At 47.5% G+C, this 21,971-nt stretch overlaps 1 protein-coding gene across 15 annotated transcripts in view; it reads right to left on the reverse strand.

Annotated features, from left to right (window-relative positions):
• The window catches only part of LOC143827135 (ankyrin repeat and fibronectin type-III domain-containing protein 1-like), a 258,996-nt gene that overhangs the window by 210,255 nt on the left and 26,770 nt on the right, over positions 1-21,971 (reverse strand). The window contains exon 1 of one of the 15 annotated variants that reach the window (XM_077316444.1): positions 16,803-17,042. The exons of 13 other annotated variants lie outside the window; for them this stretch is intronic. The gene's annotated coding sequence lies outside the window, so the exon portion shown is untranslated. Of the gene's footprint in view, positions 1-16,026; positions 16,525-16,802; positions 17,043-21,971 lie in introns of those variants that run through there. One more of the 15 variants, XM_077316445.1, reaches the window with a different exon arrangement.

Below are 21,971 nucleotides of genomic sequence, written 5' to 3' on the forward strand. Positions count from 1 at the left end.
CTTGCCTGGCTGCCAGCACAGCCTCACCTATCTCTGCGGGGGGGACTGTTATCGCAGCTTAAGAGATGAGGAACTGTAACGGATCCGAGGGGACGGAGATGCTTCTTCCTATGTTACTGGAGGGGTCAGTGGGCTCTAGCGCCCTAGCCTTCTCACTCAAGGGTTGAAATGAGGGCATCCCAGCCCTCTCACGCCACATGAGCCGCAGCAGAACGCAAGGGCTGAATACACCCAGGAGCAGGTATAAAGCTTTCAAATACACCTTGAAATCACCTCCTCCTTTAATCGTCTTTAGTACACTTATCTGACTGCCCTGTATTTTGCAGTTGGGGCCCAGCCCTTGGCCCTGGGGTTGGCCTTCGGGTTCCTCAAGCGGGGACCCAGCCCTTGGCCCTGTGAGGTGGGTGAGGCTGAGAGAGCCCTGATATTACTGAAGGAGAAGAAGAAGAGTTGGTTCTTATATGCCGCTTTTCTCTACACAAAGGAGTCTCAAAGCGGCTTACAATCACCTTCCCTTTCCTCTCCCCACAACAGACACCCTGTGAGGTGGGTGAGGCTGAGGGAGCCCTGAGATTACTGAAGAGGAGTTGGTTCTTATATGCCGCTTTTCCCTACCCGAAGGAGTCTCAAAGCGGCTTCCAATCGCCTTCCCTTTCCTCTCCCCACAACAGACACCCTGTGAGGTAGGTGAAGCTGAGAGAGCCTCGATATTCCTGCTGAGTCAGAACAGCTTTATCAGTGCTGTGGCGAGCCCAAAGTCTCACCCAGAAGGCTGCCTGTGGAGGAGGAGCATGGAATCAAACCCAGCTCACCAGATTAGAAGTCCGCACTCCTAACCACTACACCAACCTGGCTCTTTTATGGTTTTACACCGTAAGCCGCCTTGAGATGACATTTGTCGAGAGAGGCGGGATACAGATTTAAAAATAAATAAATAAACAGTAGGAAGAGTGGGAGTTCAGCACAAAACCAGTATGCTCAAGCATTCAGAAGGAGAGAAATGGGGATCTTAACAATTCACAGCCAGCCAATTAATCTTCCCTAATGGAGTTAGTGTGGCGAGAGAGATCATTTAAGAAGGAAGCTCCCCAGATAGCAAAGGAACTGTTCATTCATTAGCACTGCAAGGTGACCAGCATTCTGAAATGCCACCTAAATCCATAAAACTTACTTGGGCACGCAAGGCAGAGAGAGAAGCCTTTGCTACCAGATTGCTTAGCTTTCTATACAAGGTATGAGTCTATAATGTTCCTTTTTTATCATATAGATAGATGTAAAGGTAAAGGTAAAGGTATCCCCTGTGCAAGCACCGAGTCATGTCTGACCCTTGGGGTGACGCCCTCTAGCGTTTTCATGGCAGACTCAATACGGGGTGGTTTGCCAGTGCCTTCCCCAGTCATTACCGTTTACCCCCCAGCAAGCTGGGTACTCATTTTACCGACCTCGGAAGGATGGAAGGCTGAGTCAACCTTGAGCCGGCTGCTGGGATTGAATTCCCAGCCTTATGGGCAAAGCTGTCAGACGGCTGCCTTACCACTCTGCGCCACAAGAGGCTCATATAGATAGATGAGGGGAGGCCAAATTGTGGTTCACCAGATCTCCATGGACTACATTTCCCATGAGCCCCTGCCAGGGAGAGAGAGCATGCATGCATGCATATTCACCCACCCTCTTGGAACCCAATGCAACTCTGATATTTTTCTATGAAGAACATCTCAGTGTTTTCTGGTCCACCGATGAGAGGAGCCTTGGTTCATGACAAAGACCGACAAGGTTTAATTCTGGGTAGAGGTAAGAACTGTGACTCAGCATGTGTGGTGAGATAAGAACACAACATCTCTGTTAAGCCCAGGAGGTTCCACTGTCCTGAGTGTTAAAATAACTTGCAATTCATCGATCTCCCGTTATAGTTTGTTTCTGAAATGCCTTTGCAATAAATCAGTTACTCTTGAGTTCGCTCGCTAAGTACTCTAGGGAGCTGTTGTTTGCCGCTAAGTTCTTTGAGAGGACTCTGTTAATCCACATGTGTGCAATTCTCCTCTCCACAAACCAGTTTCTTAGCAGTTTCATGTTCTATAGGCACACCGAGTGTACGGCTGCAGCTTTTCCTGGACTGCAGAGAAACAGATAGCATTCCTTCTCCATATTCCCACGAGCTCGACGCATCTTGCACATTTAAAATCCAATTAGTCGATTTAAACCCTTGTAAACAACCCTGAGACTGTTTACAAACGACCGCGTTATCTATTTACCTTGTACCCGTCACAGAACTTTCGTATCTATGCTGCGTGCTGGCTCCTGTCACTTTCAAACGGCTGTGGCATAGAAATACAATTAAATATTTTCCAAGACTCCTTTTAGAACTTAATCTTTATCATCATGTGTTAATCATAATAATCTCAGCAAACGCCACCTAATTCATCCATGTAATTCTAGGTGCTCCTTTCTCCGTGTTCATATTTATCTTGGCTAAACACAATCTGTTTCCCTCCACTTTCCCCATCAGTCCATCCCTGGCTCCCTTTTAATTGCTCCTCACTCGGTGCTGGCAGATCAGGGAGAGGGGAATTTTCACCCCCACTTGGTTTTGCCTAATGGAAGCCAAGCTTTCCATGCTATTATTAGCATTCAAAGGTAGGGGAAGAAACAAGGACACGTGAAGTTACGATTTCAAGTCTAAAGGTTTTTAACAGCGACGTGTATCATGGCTAGCTTAGTACGAAGAAGAAGAGGAAGAAGAGGAAGAAGAAGAAGAGTTGGTTCTTATATGCCACTTTTCCCTACCCGAAGGAGGTTCAAAGCGGCTTACAGTCACCTTCCCATTCCACTTAGGTGGTTAAAAGACATCTGGGTAACTATAACTCATCTTTAAGGAGGTGTTTTTGGGGACAGCATGACAAGGAACGACTGCGGTCAGAAGAAACAACCAAGACATCGTAAAGCTCGGGTTCAGAGATGGATCACCCAGATCCTTTTTAATAGCCAGCTGGCTTCCCAAGGGAAGGCTGAGGCAGTTCATCTACTCTCAATTTCCGCGAGTTAGATCGATCACGGTGCCACAAGGGAAATTACTACTCAGTTTGACTGGGAAAGACATGCAAGAAGACAGTCACTAGTGTGGAAATGTTAGGCCTCTGTCAAGAAGAAGAAGAGTTGGTTCTTATATGCTGCTTTTCTCTGACCGAAGGCATCTCAAAGCGGCTTACAGTTGCCTTCCCTTTCCTCTCCCCACAATGGACACCCTGTGAGGGAGGGGAGGCTGAGAGAGCCCTGATATTACTGAAGAAGAAGAAGAGTTGGTTCTTATATGCCACTTTTCTCTACCCAAAGTAGTCTCAAAGAGGCTTACATGCGCCTTCCCTTTCCTCTCCCCACAATAGATAGCACTAAATAGCACTTTTCATCAGAGGCCGGTCTAGGAAGAGAAGAGAAACAGTCCTGGATTAAGTGGGCAGCCGTGTCGGTCTGAAGCAGCACAACCAAACAAAATCAGGGTCCAGCGGCACCTTTAAGACCAACGAAGATTTATTCAAGGTGTGAGCTTTCGAGTGCAAGCACTCTTCCTCACAGGCTGGGGGGGGGGGGGAGCCAAGAGACACAGCTTGCACATCCACTGAAAGGTTTAACTGTGAACACTTAAACTTTTAACACTGTCAACTTACCTTGTATTGCTGAAATTCTGGGAGAAAACATCCGATTAAAAATCATCACAGATCACACTTCTACGGTTCATAAAACTACAACGCAGTTAGCAAATGCGGCATTTGAGAAGGGCCACCGGGAGAAGGCCCAGGCCTTTCAAAAAGATTGTTGTTGTTACCAGCAAGCATCCAGACGGATTATCCAGGTCTGTCTCTACACTGTCAGATCCCTTTGATTTATTAGGTTCCTTAGTCAGATCCCTGCAATGTAATTACTGGCGCAAGAGCTTTAATTACAGAAGTATTTAAGAAACCAATAACAGCCCTTCAAAAAGCTGGAATTTTGATAACGCCTGTCCTCTGGCATTCCCAAACTAAACTGGCAGAGGTAGGCATCAAAGCTGGTTTCGTTTGCGACCCTGTGAAAACATACATCATTTTTTTAAATGCTGCCATTACAGAACACGAGGGAAAGGGCCAATTTTTCCTTACCCAAACCTATGCGCTACGTTTCAGAATTCCTCGCATCCGGTGAAAATATTCCAATTTGCAGTTCCGCATTCTGAAAATAACGGTGCCGCTTTCAGCGGTCTTAAAACGCTAATCTCAACCGGCATTCCTGAGGGACTTCCCTTACGCATCGTTTAAAGCAAAACCCAAGGCACAAGGGTGCCAAGAGGATGCCATGCGCGCCCCCCACCCCCGCCCATGCAGAAAAAGCCAAGGCTGCCACAGAATCTCTTATGCACTCCCCACCTGCTACATGGCACACCTAGAGCCCTGGTAACAAGTGGATAAGAGAGATGACAGATCGTGAAGGAAACGGGAGTTGATTCTCTGCCTGCTGTTGACTCAATATTTGGGGGGGGGAATTATGCTCAGAGAGAGAGAGAGAGAGAGAGAGTCTTGCATTTTGGAAATCTATCTCAAGTGTCCCTTCTCCTCTAAGATTTACTTTAGCCAATGGGGGATGGGGTGAACATACGCACACAGAGAGAGAGAGACAGGATCCAAACCCATGTCTGGCATTCCACCAAGGGGAAGGCAGCAGAAGGATGGAAGGAAGCAGGGAGGGGTTACTTTCTCCTCAACCTGGGCTTCCAGGCTTAAAAGCACTGCTTTCCCCACCAGCCATTCCTCTGTCGCAACTGGCCCCTTCCACAGCCGCTTTGCAGAGGAGGAGTCGGAGTCAGGGTGCGATACAGGTGACTTGCCCAAAGTCAATCAGCGAGACTTCAGCCTGGGCTTTCCCGCACACGGATATTCTAGCCAATTCCTTTTCCGGAACATCATGCAAAACCAAACTGGGAACGTTATCCCACCTGATTCGTAAACTCCGCTGGATCATCTCTCTTTTCCTGAACTCCACGGTTAAATCCGCTGTCTGTTACGTTCAGACGGAACAGGAAACTTAAAACTTGTCTGTCTGATGCTGCTGTTTGGCCGGGCCTGCTTTTTCCACAGCTGCAATTTCAGTAAACGCCCTGTTTGCGCCCCAACAGCCATTATCGGAATATTTCATATACCCGGAGGAACTGTCATTGCGGAAACGGTTGACTGCGCTATCCACAAGAGACACCAGATAAAAGGTTTTCCCTCAACACCCTACTCACTTGCGTTTCCTGCTCATTTCCTAAGGAACGTCAGTATAAGACCGGCTACACTTGAGCTACGCTACGTAGGCAATTCATTTAGATAACCCATTTAAGGTCTGGTTAATTGTAACAACAGAGCGGAATTCAATTGTCTGCTCTTGGAAGGCGCTTTGATGGCCTTAAGATTAACATCTTGCCGGCTTGCCTCAAAAAGAGCAACAAACCTTGGCTTGCTACCTCATGGATGAACCTGAGGAATCAAACACTCTCGCCTATCCTCTTCCAAAACAATCGGCAATGTCCAGGTTGGGAGCGAAGCACAGTTGGGTGCCGTAGCTGAACTGGTTCTGCATTTAACCTTCAAAGCAAGGGAATCAGAGATATCCTACAACGGGGATGGCCCACTGCTTGCAGTCCTCATCTGGGGGGGCAAACACAAACCAGTGGTGGCAGTGGCAAAGAGGACGCTCTCCCAGGTTGCCACCCGCCTAAACTCAGAACCTACAGGACCTTGGAAGGTGACCTGTGCAGTTGAGTAGGTTCATAAAATATTTGGTGGTCCTTCAAGTGGTCCAAACCATGTAGGGATTTGGTGGTCCAAACCATGTAGGGTCTTACTGGTCAATACCCCCACCCTGAACTGTGTCCAGAAGCAGATTAGGAACCAGATTAGAGATGGGCTTTCAAAACTGGAGAGAAATGGTCCCTACCGCCCATTCCACCTAGCTGCGCCATTCTGCACCATATGAAACTTCTGAACACTCTTCAAGGATAGTCCTATGTAGGCAGCGCTGCAGTAATCTAATCTAGGCAGAACCGGAGCATTCACCATGGTGGCCAAACTTTTTCCGCTCATGAAAAGCCACAGAGGGCTAAGTTGAAAGTGGTAAAAGGCACTCCCTGGTTGCAGATGCCACCTGCTGATCCATCCCTGGCCATTTTGGGAGGGGTGGGTGGGTCAGCATGGCCTTATAGGGTCACGCCACCCAATAAATGTTTTAAAATATTAAAAATTGTAACAAAAATTAATTAACTTTTTTAACCTTATCAGGGCCATTAAGAAACCCTGGTTGAGAAAGCCTGGTTGAGAAATCCTGGTCCACGCATTCTACCACAGCATCTCCAAATCTCTGCTACAAAAAGGTCACTCTAGTAAATTAGATGTGGGACTGGTCTAAAAAAATTCCATTGTCTCTGGTCAGTTGGAAGAGAGCTAGCCATCTCATATGGGAGTGGCGGGATACAAATCAAATTATAAAAAAATAAAAACCTATTTTCATAGAATCGTAGAATCACAAGGTGTGCCTTAGCTGTGATGCACATAAAGAGAAAACAGAATAGAATCCTAGAATCACAGAGTCGGAAGGGACCTCCTGGGTCATCTAGTCCAACCCCCTGCACTATGCAGGACACTCACAACCCTCTCGCTCACCCACTGTCACCTGACACCCCCTCTGTGCCTTTTTTGTGTCAGGGAGGCCAGTGACTTCTGTGAAGATGCTCTCAAATCCACATGAGTATTGAGTGAGGCATGAATGGGTTACATGCAAGAATTAGTGAAGCTCTGCACCGTTCTGCCTGGAAAGTCGTCAAAACGGACCCCTTGCTGGGACAAATTGCTATTTCTGTATAGGAAGGGCAAGTTTAGAAACGTAGTAGGAAAGGGGAGAAGCCGTAATGCTCGGCAAAGCTACATCAAGCTCGAATTCCCTGGCAGATGTCTAGGAAGGGCAGGAGCAGAAAGAAATCACCGCTCGACTTAAGCTCTCCAAATTTCTCCCTTTAAACTGCTTTCTGTCTTTGAAAAATTGTATCAAGGAAGCTGGCAGCGCAGTCAACAGCTGCACTGCGAGCTGAACATGAAAAATGAATGATGCTTTCCAACCAAATCTCTTGAGGAGAGAGGAGAGAGAAAGCTGGGAGGGTGACAAGAGGAGGGGTAATAAATCCATATTTTGGCCACCTCTGCGCACTCATTGCTGTCAAGAGCTGGAAAGATCAAGGCAAAGCAGAAAAGAAAAGTGGATTAGACCAATGGAGGCTGACATTTACGGATAAAGATCTCCCTCAACCCGCTCCGTATTCGTGCACATGATCAAGTTGTGGCCTGGCGACATGAACATCAGTGCTCCTCGCGAAACAACAATATGAGCTCGAGAGACGGCGTTCGGGACAATGCGCTCAATGCTTCCTGGATAAAGTGGCCAACAAAAGAGGCTGGACAAGGTTCACACATTAAGTCACAAGGCGGAGAGTTTGGACACACCTCAACAGGAGCAAAAGAACATCTGCGTGGGACTGTTCTCACCAGCTGCCGTTTATTTATTTGCTGGTTTATTTATTATATATTTATCTACCGCCCATGAGCCTCTTGTGGCGCAGAGTGGTAAGGCAGCTGTCTGAAAGCTTTGCCCATGAGGCTGGGAGTTCAATCCCAGCAGCCGGCTCAAGGTTGACTCAGCCTTCCATCCTTCCGAGGTCGGTAAAATGAGTACCCAGCTTGCTGGGGGGTAAAGGGTAATGACTGGGGAAGGCACTGGCAAACCACCCCGTATTGAGTCTGCCATGAAAACGCTGGAGGGCGTCACCCAAGGGTCAGACATGACTCGGTGCTTGCACAGGGGATACCTTGACCTTTACCTTTATCTACCGCCCTCCCCTGCAGCTCAGAGCAGCTCACACAGAAGAGGAGGATAAGTACAGAGCAAATCCGTGACGTCACGTGAATGGGACAATAGGAGCAGAGCTCTCGCAACGTTTTCATACTGTTTCAACGGCAAATTACAATAACGCTATCCTGTGGACTACAGTCCATAGGGTGGTCGAGCCAGGCTGTGTTCACGGGGAGGGGTTTCTTGGGGGGGGGCAACAGAAGACAGTGGCTTGGTTGACCTCAGTCAACTGCTGGGCGGAAGATTGCCGCTTTGCAGGCCCTGCTGGGGGGGCCAGGTCAAAATTCTCCCTCTTCCTGTTTCCCTGTCTGAAACCGTGAAACCGTCCCTCTTCCAGTTATTCTCCCACGGCAGAGCCGTATTAGAGACAGCACGGGTAGTGTTACCTATGGCTGCACCCCTGCCTCGCATGCTGGCACACGGCACTCCATAACCGTCTAGGCTTGGGAGCAAGCCAGACAGGAACACCCTGAAACACCCTGACCAGACACACTGCTAGGGCAGAATCCATCTGGGAAACCAGGACCTGCCCCGGCTTGTCCTCTGCTACAGGTTGGAATTCCCGGTGCCTCTGGACTCCCTACAGTTTTGCTGATAGCGTGGTCTGGCCAGAACTGGGGCTCCTGGCCAATGTCTTTGACTCCTCACACCTGGCCGCTCTGCCAGTCAATAGATAGCCCCATCTCTAGGATGGTTCCTTTTGTATAAGGCCATCAAGAGCCGTCTCTGGCTTGGTCCAACGGTTGCCCACCACCTGGTCCAGTGGAAATTTCCACTTGCCTTATACCTGGCTTACAGCACATAGGGCCCCCCTCCCCAAAACCCCATATAAACAGTGGCTTTAGCAAGCCCCCTCGTGTATTTTGGATATGGGACTCATCCGGAACACCCTGCCCGCTCCCCCGTGCATCCTGCTTTCTCTCACCTATCTACTCTTCAGAAAAGGTAATTACTCTGGACCCCCTTTTCCCACCCATTTCTTCTCTATATGCCCGTTAGTGCGTTAAATATATTTATGCTTCTTATTATTTTCTTCTCAATCAAGACTATTCTTCTTATTTTTACAATTCACCTATGTTGTCTGCCGTGAGTTATTAAGGGCGTAATTACCTCGTAAAACATTGGCAAAATAGATCCTTAAACGCCAAGTTACCGCCCTCTCCTCTGCTATTTCCCCATGGCTTGATACACTCGTGTCACAGGATACGTGGAAGCACAATTCTGGTAACAACCGGAAGGTGGATTTTGCTCTTGAGCTGGCCCATGAGGCCGTGGCTATGTTCGTGGCCGAGGCCATTGTTGTTGCTAAGATATAACGCACCCTGATCCTCAACAAGAAACGACACAGGCCGTCTGGAAAGACGTGTGTCTCTCCTCCGATGAGGTCCAGCAATCATTTCAACGATATATGCCAATAAGTAGACTTCGTAAAGAATAAAAAGGCGCCGCGGTCCCAGAGGACTAAAGAGAGCTTACAGAATGAACCAAAAGGTCTTAACGAATGTCTAAGCAAAGCTAAGCAACCAAGCAATCGTTACATAAGGCACGGCACCACTGAATCCCTGCAAGAAAACCTGCCTTCCCAATTTCATGCACGACGCCCGCTTGCAAAACAGCAGGATGGATGCTTCTTTAGGATCGAGTGCGGTTGCAAATGTTCGCGGCCAAGGAGAAAGAGTACAGTTTGGGTGTGCTGGGATCCGCAAAGTGAAAATCTCAATGTACCGGGAAAACAGAATCGCCTCTAATCAGACACGTTCCTTGAGCACTCCGGCTATTTTTAATCATCTGTCGCTTCAAATCAGGAGCGAGAGCAAGGAGTGCAAAGCAAATTACACGGGGCACTTTCCATCGGGGGACGGAGAGAGGCCAATATCTTCTTTCTTCTGCTCAGTACACAAAGGACGGCAAAGCCTGTGCCAAATGTCTTGCCGGTTCTATGACCCCATAACTCAGTGGTCCTCAATCTGGGGGTCGGGACCCCTTTCATAGAGGCAAAGCCTGTGCCAAAGGCTTTGCCAGTTCTATGACCCCATAACTCAGTGGTCCTCAATCTGGGGGTCGGGACCCCTTTCATAGAGGCAAAGCCTGTGCCAAATGTCTTGCTGGTTCTATGACCCCATAGCTCAGTGGTCCTCAATCTGGGGGTCGGGACCCCTTTCATAGAGGCAAAGCCTGTGCCAAAGGCTTTGCCGGTTCTATGACCCCATAACTCAGTGGTCCTCAATCTGGGGGTCGGGACCCCTTTCATAGGGGTTGCGGCAGGGCAAGCAGCTTGGCTGGGGGGAGGGGGTTGCCATCCACACAACAGCCTTGCGAGGTAGATCGAGACAAAGCGTTCGTCTGTCTGGAGCAGCGGAAAAGAGCGAGATCGGCAGAACTGAACTGAGAAACCCCGGGGGGGGGGGGGGGAAACAATTTATATACAATCCTAAACAATGGATCTTCACGCCATTGGTCAGTTTTGGTTTAATTTCTGTGAAAGAACAGTTGTATTATTTTATGGTTGGGGGGCCACTACAACAGGAGGAACTATATTAAACTATATTAAAATATATTGCTTTAGGATTCTTAGGGCTGATCCTGCGTTGAGCAGGGGGTTGGACTAGATGGCCTGTATGGCCCCTTCCAACTCTATGATTCTAGGATTCTAGGATTCTATGATCCTGCGTTGAGCAGGGGGTTGGACTAGATGGCCTGTGTGGCCCCTTCCAACTCTATGATTCTATGGTCATGCATTAGGATGGTTGAGAACCACTGCCATAGCTAGATCACCACCACCATGCTTCAACAACCGAATCAGTGTTGACAAAACTATCAGTGAACCACTAAGAACAAAGTTTGAGTCCAAGGGCACGACACACACCAAAGTTTATATTCCTTGAATAAATCCGTGTTGGTTTTAAAGATGCCACTGGATTCAAACTTTGTTTGGCTACTTCGGACCATCTTGGCTTCCCACCCGAACGAACCATTAAAGGCATCTATGTTGAATTTTCAGCCCATGCTACGGAGCTTGAGCAGGGGTAGTCAACCTGTGGTCCTCCAGATGTCCATGGACTACAATTCCCAGGAGCCCCTGCCAGCAAACGCTGGCAGGGGCTCCTGGGAATTGTAGTCCATGGACATCTGGAGGGCCACGGGTTGACTGCCCCTGATTTAGAGCGCCTAAAGAAAATCATGCACTGAACAGAGATGCTGCTTGTCTTTGAGCTCTTGTTTTTATGTTTCGGAGAAAATTACATATGCGCCTCGAAGGCCAAGAACAATCAAGTCGAAGTAAGTCCTCGGTTTGTAGCTAAAAACTGACACGCCCTACGGAACGCCGGGGAAACCTAACCGCAATATCTTTGACTTTAATTTCACCAGGCACATTAAGTCCCCATTTACAGCTCGGCAGTCTAGTAAGCTCAGCAGCTGTTATAAATTCAACACAGAAACACTGAAAATATAAATTAAACCCATTTGTATTAATAAAGACACGGGACATTGAACGTCCACAGAAAGTGTGCCTTCGTCTGATGGTTTATATTGACGTGAATTTTGTTAGTCCTTAAAGCAGTCATTCTCAAACCAGGGTTACCCCAGAGTCCTGGATAGATCGCTAACCCCAGGAGGAGTCAGGAGGTTCGAGCGACTTTCTGTTTATCTTCCTGGTCTACAGTGGCCTTGTTGAATTTGCATGCGATGGAAAAAGAACAGAAGGGAAGAACTGGATCTGCCACACTTCCCCCATTGGCTCCTTCCCTTTCCCACCGCTCAGAATCTCTTCTAGTAGACCCCGCAGCAGAAATGGCAGGAGGAAAGGGTTCAGCTATTCATGCAGGAGAGGACTGTGGCCAACGCCACACAGTCTATCCTTCAAAGTAGGCAATTTCTCCAGGGAACTTGATCTCCATAGTCTGGAGATGAGCTGTAATTCCAGGGGATCTCTAGGTCCTGCCTGGAGGCGGGTGTGCCTAGCTGAGAGCTACTACACTTGGATCCAGTGCAAGGACTGTGCGCAGGGAGCACTGTGTGCTGCAGCAGAGCGTGCCCAGCCATGCTCTGTCGCCAGTTGGAAGCCAGGAGGGCAGGGAGCACTATGCACCATGGCAGAGCACGGCCAGCTGGCTTCCCTTGTCCTCCCAGCAGACGGAAGGGTGAGGGGTGCTGCTCACAGCTGGCCTTCCTCATTCTCCACCAACTCATCCTCCCTCAGCTCCATAGCGCACCTCCTGCCAGCTCTTACATGAAGCAGCACAGAGGAGGAGGAGGAAAATGGGGTGGGGAGGTGTCCACCCCCTCCCGAGGGAGCCTGTTCCACTGAGGAACCGCTCTAAGTGTCAGGAACTTCTTCCGGATGTTTAGACAGAATTACTTTGGAATCAATTTCATCCCATTGGTTCTGGTCTGTCCCTCCGGTATTTCTGAACCTGAAGTTGGCCACGCTTGGTGGGGTACAGAAGCAATACTCATCTCTGACTGTGCAGCCCATTAGAGAGCCTTCTAAGCCTGAGCAGGGAGGAAGAGATACCAGAGAAACATCTGTGGTTTAGTAAGAGCGACTTACAGCATCCCAGAGCCGCACACACCCCAGGCCATCAACAATATAAAGGTAAAGGTAAAGGTAAAGGTAAAGGTAAAGGTAAAGGTATCCCCTGTGCAAGCTCCGAGTCATGTCTGACCCTTGGGGTGACGCCATCTAGCGTTTTCATGGCAGACTCAATACAGGGTGATTTGCCAGTGCCTTCCCCAGTCATTACCGTTTACCCCCCAGCAGGCTGGGTACTCATTTTACCGACCTCGGAAGGATGGAAGGCTGAGTCAACCTTGAGCCGGCTGCTGGGATCGAACTCCCAGCCTCATGGGCAGAGGTTCAGACTGCATGTCTGCTGCCTTACCACTCTGCGCCACAAGAGGCTCTTGTCAACAATATACTGCTGCTTTAAATCAAGTTTCCCATTTGCATTTCGACATTCCTCAAGAACCTGTGCATAAATCGGAAATGTGTCATCCTAGATCCCAGGAAAAAAGTTGTGCAGCCATATGGCTTTGTGCAAAATCACAAGAACAGTAACAAAAAGACTGCAATACTTTTTATTCAACCAAATTACCACAAAATAACGCGTAAGCTTGCAAGCCTGCTATGGCTCTTCTTCAAACTGAACGTTTCAAGGCTTGAAAAGACAGAAGCATGGGAGACAGATTTGCTCCTTGTAGTGCCAGCTTGGTGCAGTGGTTAGGAGCGCACTTCTAATCTGGCGAGCCGGGTTTGAAACTGCGCTCCCCCACATGCAGCCACCTTGGACTCGCCACGGCACTGATAAAGCTGTTCTGAGAGCAGTGATATCAGGGCTCTCTCAGTCTCACCTCCCTCACAGGGTGTCTGTTGTGGGGAGAGGAAAGGGTAGGTGATTGGAAGCCACTTTGAGCCTCCTTCGGGAGAGAAAAGCGGCATATAAGAACCAACTCTTCTTCTTCTTCTTGCAGCTGGCTGGCCAGCCATAGATAGTGGTCATCATTCTGAGCACCTGAGGCCTAGCTGGAGTAGCATTCCAGAGGTCAAATTCAGCTAAGCAAGCTTAAGTCAATCTTATCAACTGCGGCTTAAACCACATTCCTGATGCCACAGGGGAAACAGATCACCACTGTAGTTATTCTTAAGCGTCTGTGCAGTCCTTTCGTTGACACAGGCTTTCCAAAGCTCAGATCCTTCTGCGATCGAAACCTTTGAGAAGGTTTGATATCCAGCCCAAAGGGAATCCGTTCCCCACTCCCTCATCCTTAGCAGCAGCTCTGCCTCCAAGATGGCCCTATCTCTAATTGGCTTCTCGGCCAAAACCTATGCAGGACAAGCATAAATGTCATGAAATAAATAAAATAAAGCCATTTATGTGGAATCGTTCACAGAACCCTAGATTACGGCAGCTGGCAGCTGCTTTAAGTCGCTGAAATTTTAAATATATCAAAGGTATTACAATTTAATGAGTTTCTTTATGTCTTTACTGAAATCTGGGGGAAGTCTTTTCAAGGGCCTAATGTTTTTATCCTTGTTCTGTTTAATTTTTTATATAACTTATTTATCATTTCAAAAGATTTGCGTCTCTCACATGCTACTGGTACGGTTCTCGAGGCAACGGACGTCGAATGAATAACTAAATATTACATTTTTGAAAAAAAAATCCTTGAAAGCTTTCATAGTTTTGCTTTGTTACGCAAGGGCCTTTGATCTGCCTTGCGTTCTCAAAGATGGGGGGGGGGGAATATAAATCCCATAAGTATAAATATGAAATAAAAAGAAATAAAATCAAAGTAAATTCTATTGTATAAACATTTATGGATCTTTTTTTGCTTCTGAGATGCCAATGAGAGAGAACTTCAGAATGTCAGCATGGTGTAGTGGTTATGAGCGGCAGCTTCTAATCTGCCAAGCTGGGCTTGATTCCTTGCTCCTCCACATGCAGCCTGCTGGAAGACCTTCAGCTTGCCAAGGCCCTGAGAAAGCTGTTCTGACCAAGCAGGAATCTCAGGGCTCTCTCAGCCTCACCCACATCACAGGGTGTCTGTTGTGGGGAGAGGAAAGGGAAGGCGACTGTAAGCTGCTTTGAGACTCCGTCAGGTAGAGAAAAGCGGCATAGAAGAACCAACTCTTCCTCTTATGTGTGAGCTGCATATCTTGCGTGGGACACAATGGGAACAGCTCCATCTTTGTGAAGACAACCACAAAGTCTTCAGCAACGCCTGACAAAACAGTCATGGCACCTTGAATAAATCTTTGTTGGTCTTAAAGGTGTGATTGGGCTCCATTTTTGGTGGGCTGCTTCAGACCAAAACGGAGACCCGCTTGGATCTACCTTTAGCCAAGCAGTCAATGTCTTTCTTTTGGGCAAAGGTGCCCCATTGAAACCAGCTGTGCAAGGCGCTGGCTGCAAACCTCCTACTTTGCCACCACCTCAGCAATAATATTCAGAAACACAGGGGAGTACACGGCCGACTAAGCTGTTCAGTTTATGGAATCCACAACCTTGAAAGCAAGCGACACTCTGAAACAATCCGTGCAGATGTTGAGATGGTGAGCAGGTGTGCCTTAGCTGTGATGCACATAAAGAGAAAATAGAATAGAATCATAGAATCATAGAGTTGGGAGGGACCTCCTGGGTCATCTAGTCCTACCCCCTGCACTATGCAGGACTCTCACAACCCTCTCGCTCATCCACTGTAACCTGCCACCCCCTAATAACTAACTGAAAGAACGTGAAAGGAATTGCATGAATCCTGTTCCCTTTTCCATCTCTGTAATGCACGAGAGAAGCTTTGCGGCCATTTCTGGCGACATTCTCCATCCTTACAGACTGCCAACAGCTTCGGCTGGAAAGCACCAAGACAAATAGTTTAGATGTCCAGTCTATAAAGCATATCCACAGCCGCAGGAGTCCTTTGCGACAGGCCACATCCCCTGCCCAGTTCTGTGTACTCTGGACGGTGAGTCTAAGACTGATAAACCTGCCAGGGAGGCTTTATTTATCATCTCAGTAATGGGACTGGTTCTCACTGGACGCCCCTTTCAAATCATTAGTTCAAGAAACAAATGAGTGTGGACAAATACTGCACGGAAAAAAGGGAGTCTGAAAAACAGCCGCTCTGGCTTCATTTTCTATATATAGGCTAGTCCACTCCCAACATTTTTGCTCTCTGTTTGTCTCCGAGTCAAAAGCCCCAGCAAGCCTCGCAGTCCCAGGACAAGCCTGGCTTTCAGGCTACATTACGACTGAAAGGACAGATAATCAAAGTGTCGGCAAAGCAAATACAGGTTCAGCTGTCGAAGTTGCTCTCCTGCCGCCCCCACCTCAACCCAGCCATGGTTTTAGGCAAGTTGCCCGGTTTTTAATGTGATGCACGTTCTGCAATACAAACCCTGTGACAACAAAGACCATTTTCAAATTATTGTAGTAATCTAAAGGCAGTTTATATACGACATATTCCTGACGCCTGAAATGACACACTGTACAGGGTCAACTCTGCAAGGGTGTTATAAAAAAAAATGACAAAATGTACATTTTCAGACAAAGCAATGCCTGCCAGTCAGAATCACAATCCACAGGCGAGAGCAAAAGGACTGCAGCCAGGAACTCTTACCTTCCCAAGATATTCTAAATACACAAGGCCAAGCCATGACTCAGAAATCCCAATGCCTTCTTCTAGACCAGGATGAGGTCAGTTTGAAAATTTCCCAAAGTAAAACACAAAATATTGGCCTGGATTTCATGATCAGCTCTAATTAACCTGCCACTTTAACTGTGATTTGCACTGAGGTCTTATTTTCGACATCAACAGCTGCAAAAAAAGAGAGAAAGAGAGAGAGAGAGAGAGAGACACAGAAAGAATGAGAGAAATAGAAAGAGAGACAGAGAGAGAGGGAGAGGGAGACAGAGACAGAGAGAGAGTCAGAGAGAGACAGAGACAGATAGAATGAGAGAAACAGAAAGAGAGAGGGAGGGAGGGAGAGACAGAGGGAGACGGAGACAGAGAGACAGAGAGAGAGAGGGAGAGGGAAAGGGAGAGGGAAAGGGAGAGGGAGAGAGAAGCTACAGGGAATCACCACTGGCTTATTGCCTTTTAATAAAATACAGGCCTTTATGTTCTAAGAACCCAGGAAGCTGCTTTGTACTGAACCGTAACGTCTGTCTATCGTGGTCAGTCTTATCTCTTCAGACTGGCAGCAGCTGTACAGCCTTGCCGATAAGAGATCTTTCGCACCACCTCCTACCTAATCTTTCTAAACAGGAGACGCCAGGGATTGAGCCTGCGACGCTGCGCTTGCCGAGCGCCACCACGAAGTCACAGCCCCTCCCGGCAGCACACATTCCACAGCATCTTAAAAACAACCCCCCCCCAAATAATAAACTACATACATGCAAATGTCTCTATTCTCATGACACGCAAGCAATCAATTCTCCGGCTCCAAAACACGCAGGGAGAAAGGTGGGCGGGAGCATTCGTTTCAGTCCGGAGTTTCTGTGTTCTGCCAACATGGAGGAAGAAGGCTTTGCACCCACTTCAAGCATGTCAGAGAGTATTAGTTTGCTTGCCCACAGGGAAAGGATTAAAAAGGGAAAGCATCAAGAAACTCTTTGTATACGGATGTTTCGGCAAGCAAAGCGTGAGTTTCCTGAGGAGAGCAAGGGGGGAGGCCAGGACTTCAGCAATGCAATTTCCTCTCATGGCATGACGCTTGCTCTCTGCCCCTTGTCTGCTAAAAATAAGCCGTTCCTTTCGCTGCCGGGCAAGGAAATTTCGAAGGCAACCGGTCTCCCAGCTTGGCCTGCAACTTGGAAATCTCACGCTAGATCGGAGCAGCCTTCCTCCCACGGCCGCCGTAACCGAAGCGGTCGCGGATGGAGTAAACTGTATTTGTTTGGTATCTCTGGACGATGAGGGTGACCAAAAGGGCCCTTTGCCATTTCTCTTCCACTTTTTCCTGGAAAAACCTGATTTTCTGAACAGTTAGAAGACAAAAAAGATGACCCAGGTGGCAATCGGACAGTGATCATTTGAGATGTAAGAACTTCTTCCTCCTCCTTCTTCCTCCTCCTTCTTCTTCTGATTTCCACTTCACGAGGAGCACAATTACTCTTTCATCAGAAAGACAAGAGAACTAAAACTAAAGTCAACTAAAACTAAAGAACTGAACTAAAATCCTAAAGCCTTGAATAAATCTTTGCTGGTCTTAAAGGTGCCACTGGACTCAATTTCTGTTCGGTTGCAACAAGTTTGACGTGTCCCTTTCTAGCAATGTGATCGTCCTGATCTCTCACAGAAGTAAGCGAACACGGGAACTTGCTGTGACAAGAGCTGCAATCACAGTTGACAGATATAGGCCTTTGCACTGAATTTTAAGATCTTTTCTGCTACTGAAATCTGTTGCCTCCGACAGCCTGCTTGCATTTGAGGTTAAAGGAACGGCAAAAGGTTGTGTAATAACACCTCTGCAAAGTAAAATCTCAGAAGTAATGGGGTCAGGTTCTTTATTCTAAAGGGAGCTCAGCTAAAATGAGGTGTGCAGCTGCACTTGTTTTCCACGCACGTGACTATATCAGTAGTGTTGCCCCTCTAATGTGAAACCAATCACAACTGCTCCTACATGTACCGCATTCATAGAATATCAAATTGGCTGCAAGTTCTAAATTATAGTGGAGAACCCCATTGTAATTCTAACAGGGTCTCCCTTTAGTGCAAAGAATCTGAGACCAGTTTATTACGCCGTTGGTTGACGTGCCTTATTCTAGATCCGTCTCTTCGTGGACCGGCTGGTCTTCTTTGTTTGCATTTGAGGCTTGGCAGCTTCCAGGCCAGGGTGTAAATCTTCTCTGCTTTGTAGAATTTTTAACTAGCATTCACCCTAACCGGTAGATCCTTTATTTGTTTGGAAGGGCAAACAGGGTACAATCCAACAGAGTCAGTTGCACGCAAGTCTACAGCTTAAACCAGGATATGTCCCCAGATACGTGTTATGTAGAAAGGTTATCTATACATATACACAGATACATACAAACACAAACACACATCTATACAATACGGCAACAGGAGTTTCAATTACACGTTAGGTCTACCAAACGTATCAACATCCTGAAAAGTTTCCAAAACAAACTTTTCATTGTTGAGCAATAATAAATCACAACAAGAGCCAACCAGAGACCGACATACAAACTAGAATTAACTTGCTTTCAGTATTCTTACTGTTGAGACATTTATTCCTAATTGAAGCAAGGTTTACATGTGTGTAACTGCGAACCTGTGTTTCATCCCCAGGGCCCTCTATGGGGAGAAGGAGAAAGGGGAAGGCAGCAACGCCCAGAGCTAGATTCCAAGTTCAGCATGTGACTTTGGGGAGCCCTGTAAACATGGACCAGCAATTTGTTAAAATATTTGCATCCTGCCTTTCTCTTACACCACGGGGCTGCGAGCCATTTGCCAAATGGCACTACAATAAAGCCATGAAAGCTAAGCAATAATAAATCCATTTACAAGTCTTAATGCAGTCCTCAATATTCATCACAAAGGACCATCAAAACCACCTTGGGTTTCGATAAGAATGCAGTTGCGAATTTCCTGCATTTTGCAGGAGGTCGGACTAGATAACCCTGGAGGGCCCTCCCAACTCTGTGATTCTACAGTGGGCTACAAATAAAAGAAACAACAAGGGCGCCTCTGAAAAAGAGCAGATGGCCTTGCACCCCTTCGCAAAAACAGGCAGAGATTGCCCATCCACCCACACTTCTTCCATTGGATTATGCTAAGCAGTCAACCCAAAGACAGACAATGGAACGAACTCCCACAATTCCACAGGGCCCGCAAAAGGGAGCTCTTCCACCAGGCATTTGCATGAGGTCGGCCGACCCCAAAACATCCACAGGTCCCGCCTCAGACACCTCCTCCACGGTCTATATCAGTCTGACCTCTCTGCGGGTTTTTATCGAAGTTGTCGTTCCTGTTATATTATTGCCGATCAAAATCATTGATATTATGTTAATTTAAACCACTGTTGGATTATTGTTGATGTTATTTCTGACTATGTCCTATGCTTAGGCCGTTCCATAAATTACCCCATGACGTTGTATGTAAACCGTCCTGAGCCGTATGGGAGGGCGGTGTAAAAATCTAAGAAATAAATAAATAGACAGACAGAGAGATAAATAGGTAGAAAGACAGATAAATAGGCAGATGGACAGAGACAGAAAGAGAGATAAATAGATAAAGACAGAAATAGGTGGACAAATACACAGATGAATGAATGAATGAATGAATGAATGAATGAATGAATGAATGAATGAATGAATGGAGGGGGAAGGGAAGGGAAGGGAAGGGAAGGAAGAGGAGGGGGGAAGGAAGGAAGGAAGGCGCCCCCAGATCAAGTGGAAGAAGAATGAGCACCTTGCAAAGCATTAGCATCAGGGAGTCACCAAAAGCCAACCGTCTCTGCACCAACCAAATCAACCAAATAAGTCAACCAACAGCCAAGGAAGGTACAAAGAATCTGCCCACAAACAAACAAACAAACAAACAAACAAAGGGTTCCAAAAGCGATTTTCAAAAAGACAGTCACATGCTCGTTCCCCAGGGAAATGCACATCCTGATCAGAGGCATGGAGACTGCTAATTGACTTCCACCAGATTGTGCCTCATCCAGTAATTACCACCCACCCAAACACGCTGTTCAAACTCACTTTGGCTTAACAAGGACAGGAAATCGCAAGTCTGAAAAACAAACACTGATGCTATCCTGAGGATGTCCCCTGCAGCGTGATGTGAACACACTCGTGCTGTTTAAAAAGATCAGTTCCGAACCTGGTGCATAATGAGCCTCCAGCACGGAGGAACACCTGACGGCAAGCCTACTTTTCAGGTGGGGTCTTATTCTCAAGAAGGATCCAGTCTGGTTGCAGGGCTAATCCCCACTTCCGGATGATGTCAGTAATCTCAGGGCTCTCTCAGCCCCACCTCCCTCACAGGGTGCCTATTGTAAGGAGAGGAAAGGGAAGGAGACTGGAAGCTGCTTTGACGCTCCTTTGGGTAGAGAAAAGCGGCATAGAAGAACCAACTCTTCTTCTTCTTCTTCAGTAATATCAGGGCTCCCTCAGCCTTCCTTCCCTCACAGAATGTCTGTGGTGGGGAGAGGAAAGGCGACTGTAAGCCGCTTTGAGCCTCCTTCGGGTAGAGAAAAGCGGCATAGAAGAACCAACTCTTCTTCTTCTTCTTCAGTAATATCAGGGCTCCCTCAGCCTTCCTTCCCTCACAGAATGTCTGTGGTGGGGAGAGGAAAGGCGACTGTAAGCCGCTTTGAGCCTCCTTCGGGTAGAGAAAAGCGGCATAGAAGAACCAACTCTTCTTCTTCTTGTTGTTCATGTCATGTTTATGCTGCCTTTCCACCCAACTGAGTTCTCAAACCCTAGCATTTTCCCACCACACACACAAGCAGAGACAAAAAAAATTAACCATCCCAATTATCTGTATCTAGAAAGCAGCCTGAAAATTCTGCAAACATTTTCAGTTGCTAAAATAGATCTCAAAGGAAATTAAGGAAGCTGGGAACATTCCCCAGCTTTTAATACAGATGTGAACACACACATGCCCTTTGGGCTTCAACTTAATGCATCAGGCAGGGTAGAAAGAACATTCTGAAGGCAGAGGAAATAGTCTGGGGTACAACTGCTTCTCCCTAGAGGATTTAAACGGCTTCCTTGGGCACTTCTGTCTACAGAATGCAATGCATTCCTCTCAAAGTCTGAGCGGGGACTCTCATCAAGGACACGCTAATCCAAACTGCACACAAATGGCCCTGGTCTCCGTTTGGATTGGTCAAGGGCTTTGCCCAATCCGTGGAGGACTCAAAGCATCCCGTTTGCTATGTATAATTAACCACGAAGATTCAAGAGCATCAAGAAAAACAGTATCTTCTCAGAAAGCTCCTTTGTGGAGGCGAGGAAGCTACACCATGACCCCTCTCAGTAACGCTCAGCCATGCCCACGGCTTTTCTGGATGGCCGACACAAAAGAACGGTTTCAGAGAGATTGCGCCCCTGCCCAGGAAGGGAGGCGGAAACGATTCAACAGCTCTGTTTTTGTTGCCCTCGGCATACTCTAGCTCAGGGGTAGTCAAACCTGTGGTCCTCCAGATGTCCATGGACTACAATTCCCATGAGCCCCTGCCAGCGTTTGCTGGCAGGGGCTCATGGGAATGCTACTCCATGGACATCTGGAGGACCACAGGTTGACTACCCCTGCTCTAGTTCATAGCAAGCTTATCTGCTCCCTTTTGTCTAGGAGGAGGAAGAGGAAGAAGAAGAGTTGGTTCTTATATGCCGCTTTTCTCTACCCGAAGGAGTCTCCAAGCGGCTTACGGTCGCCTTCCCTTTCCTCTCCCCACAACAGACCCCCTGTGAGGGAGGTGAGGCTGAGAGAGCCCTGAGATTACTGAAGAAGAAGAAGAGTTGGTTCTTATATGCCGCTTTTCTCTACCCGAAGGAGTCTCCAAGCGGCTTACAGTCGCCTTCCCTTTCCTCTCCCCACAACAGACCCCCTGT

The sequence above is a fragment of the Paroedura picta genome, chromosome 17 (genome assembly GCF_049243985.1).
Source record: "Paroedura picta isolate Pp20150507F chromosome 17, Ppicta_v3.0, whole genome shotgun sequence".
Taxonomy (NCBI): Eukaryota; Metazoa; Chordata; class Lepidosauria; order Squamata; family Gekkonidae; genus Paroedura; species Paroedura picta.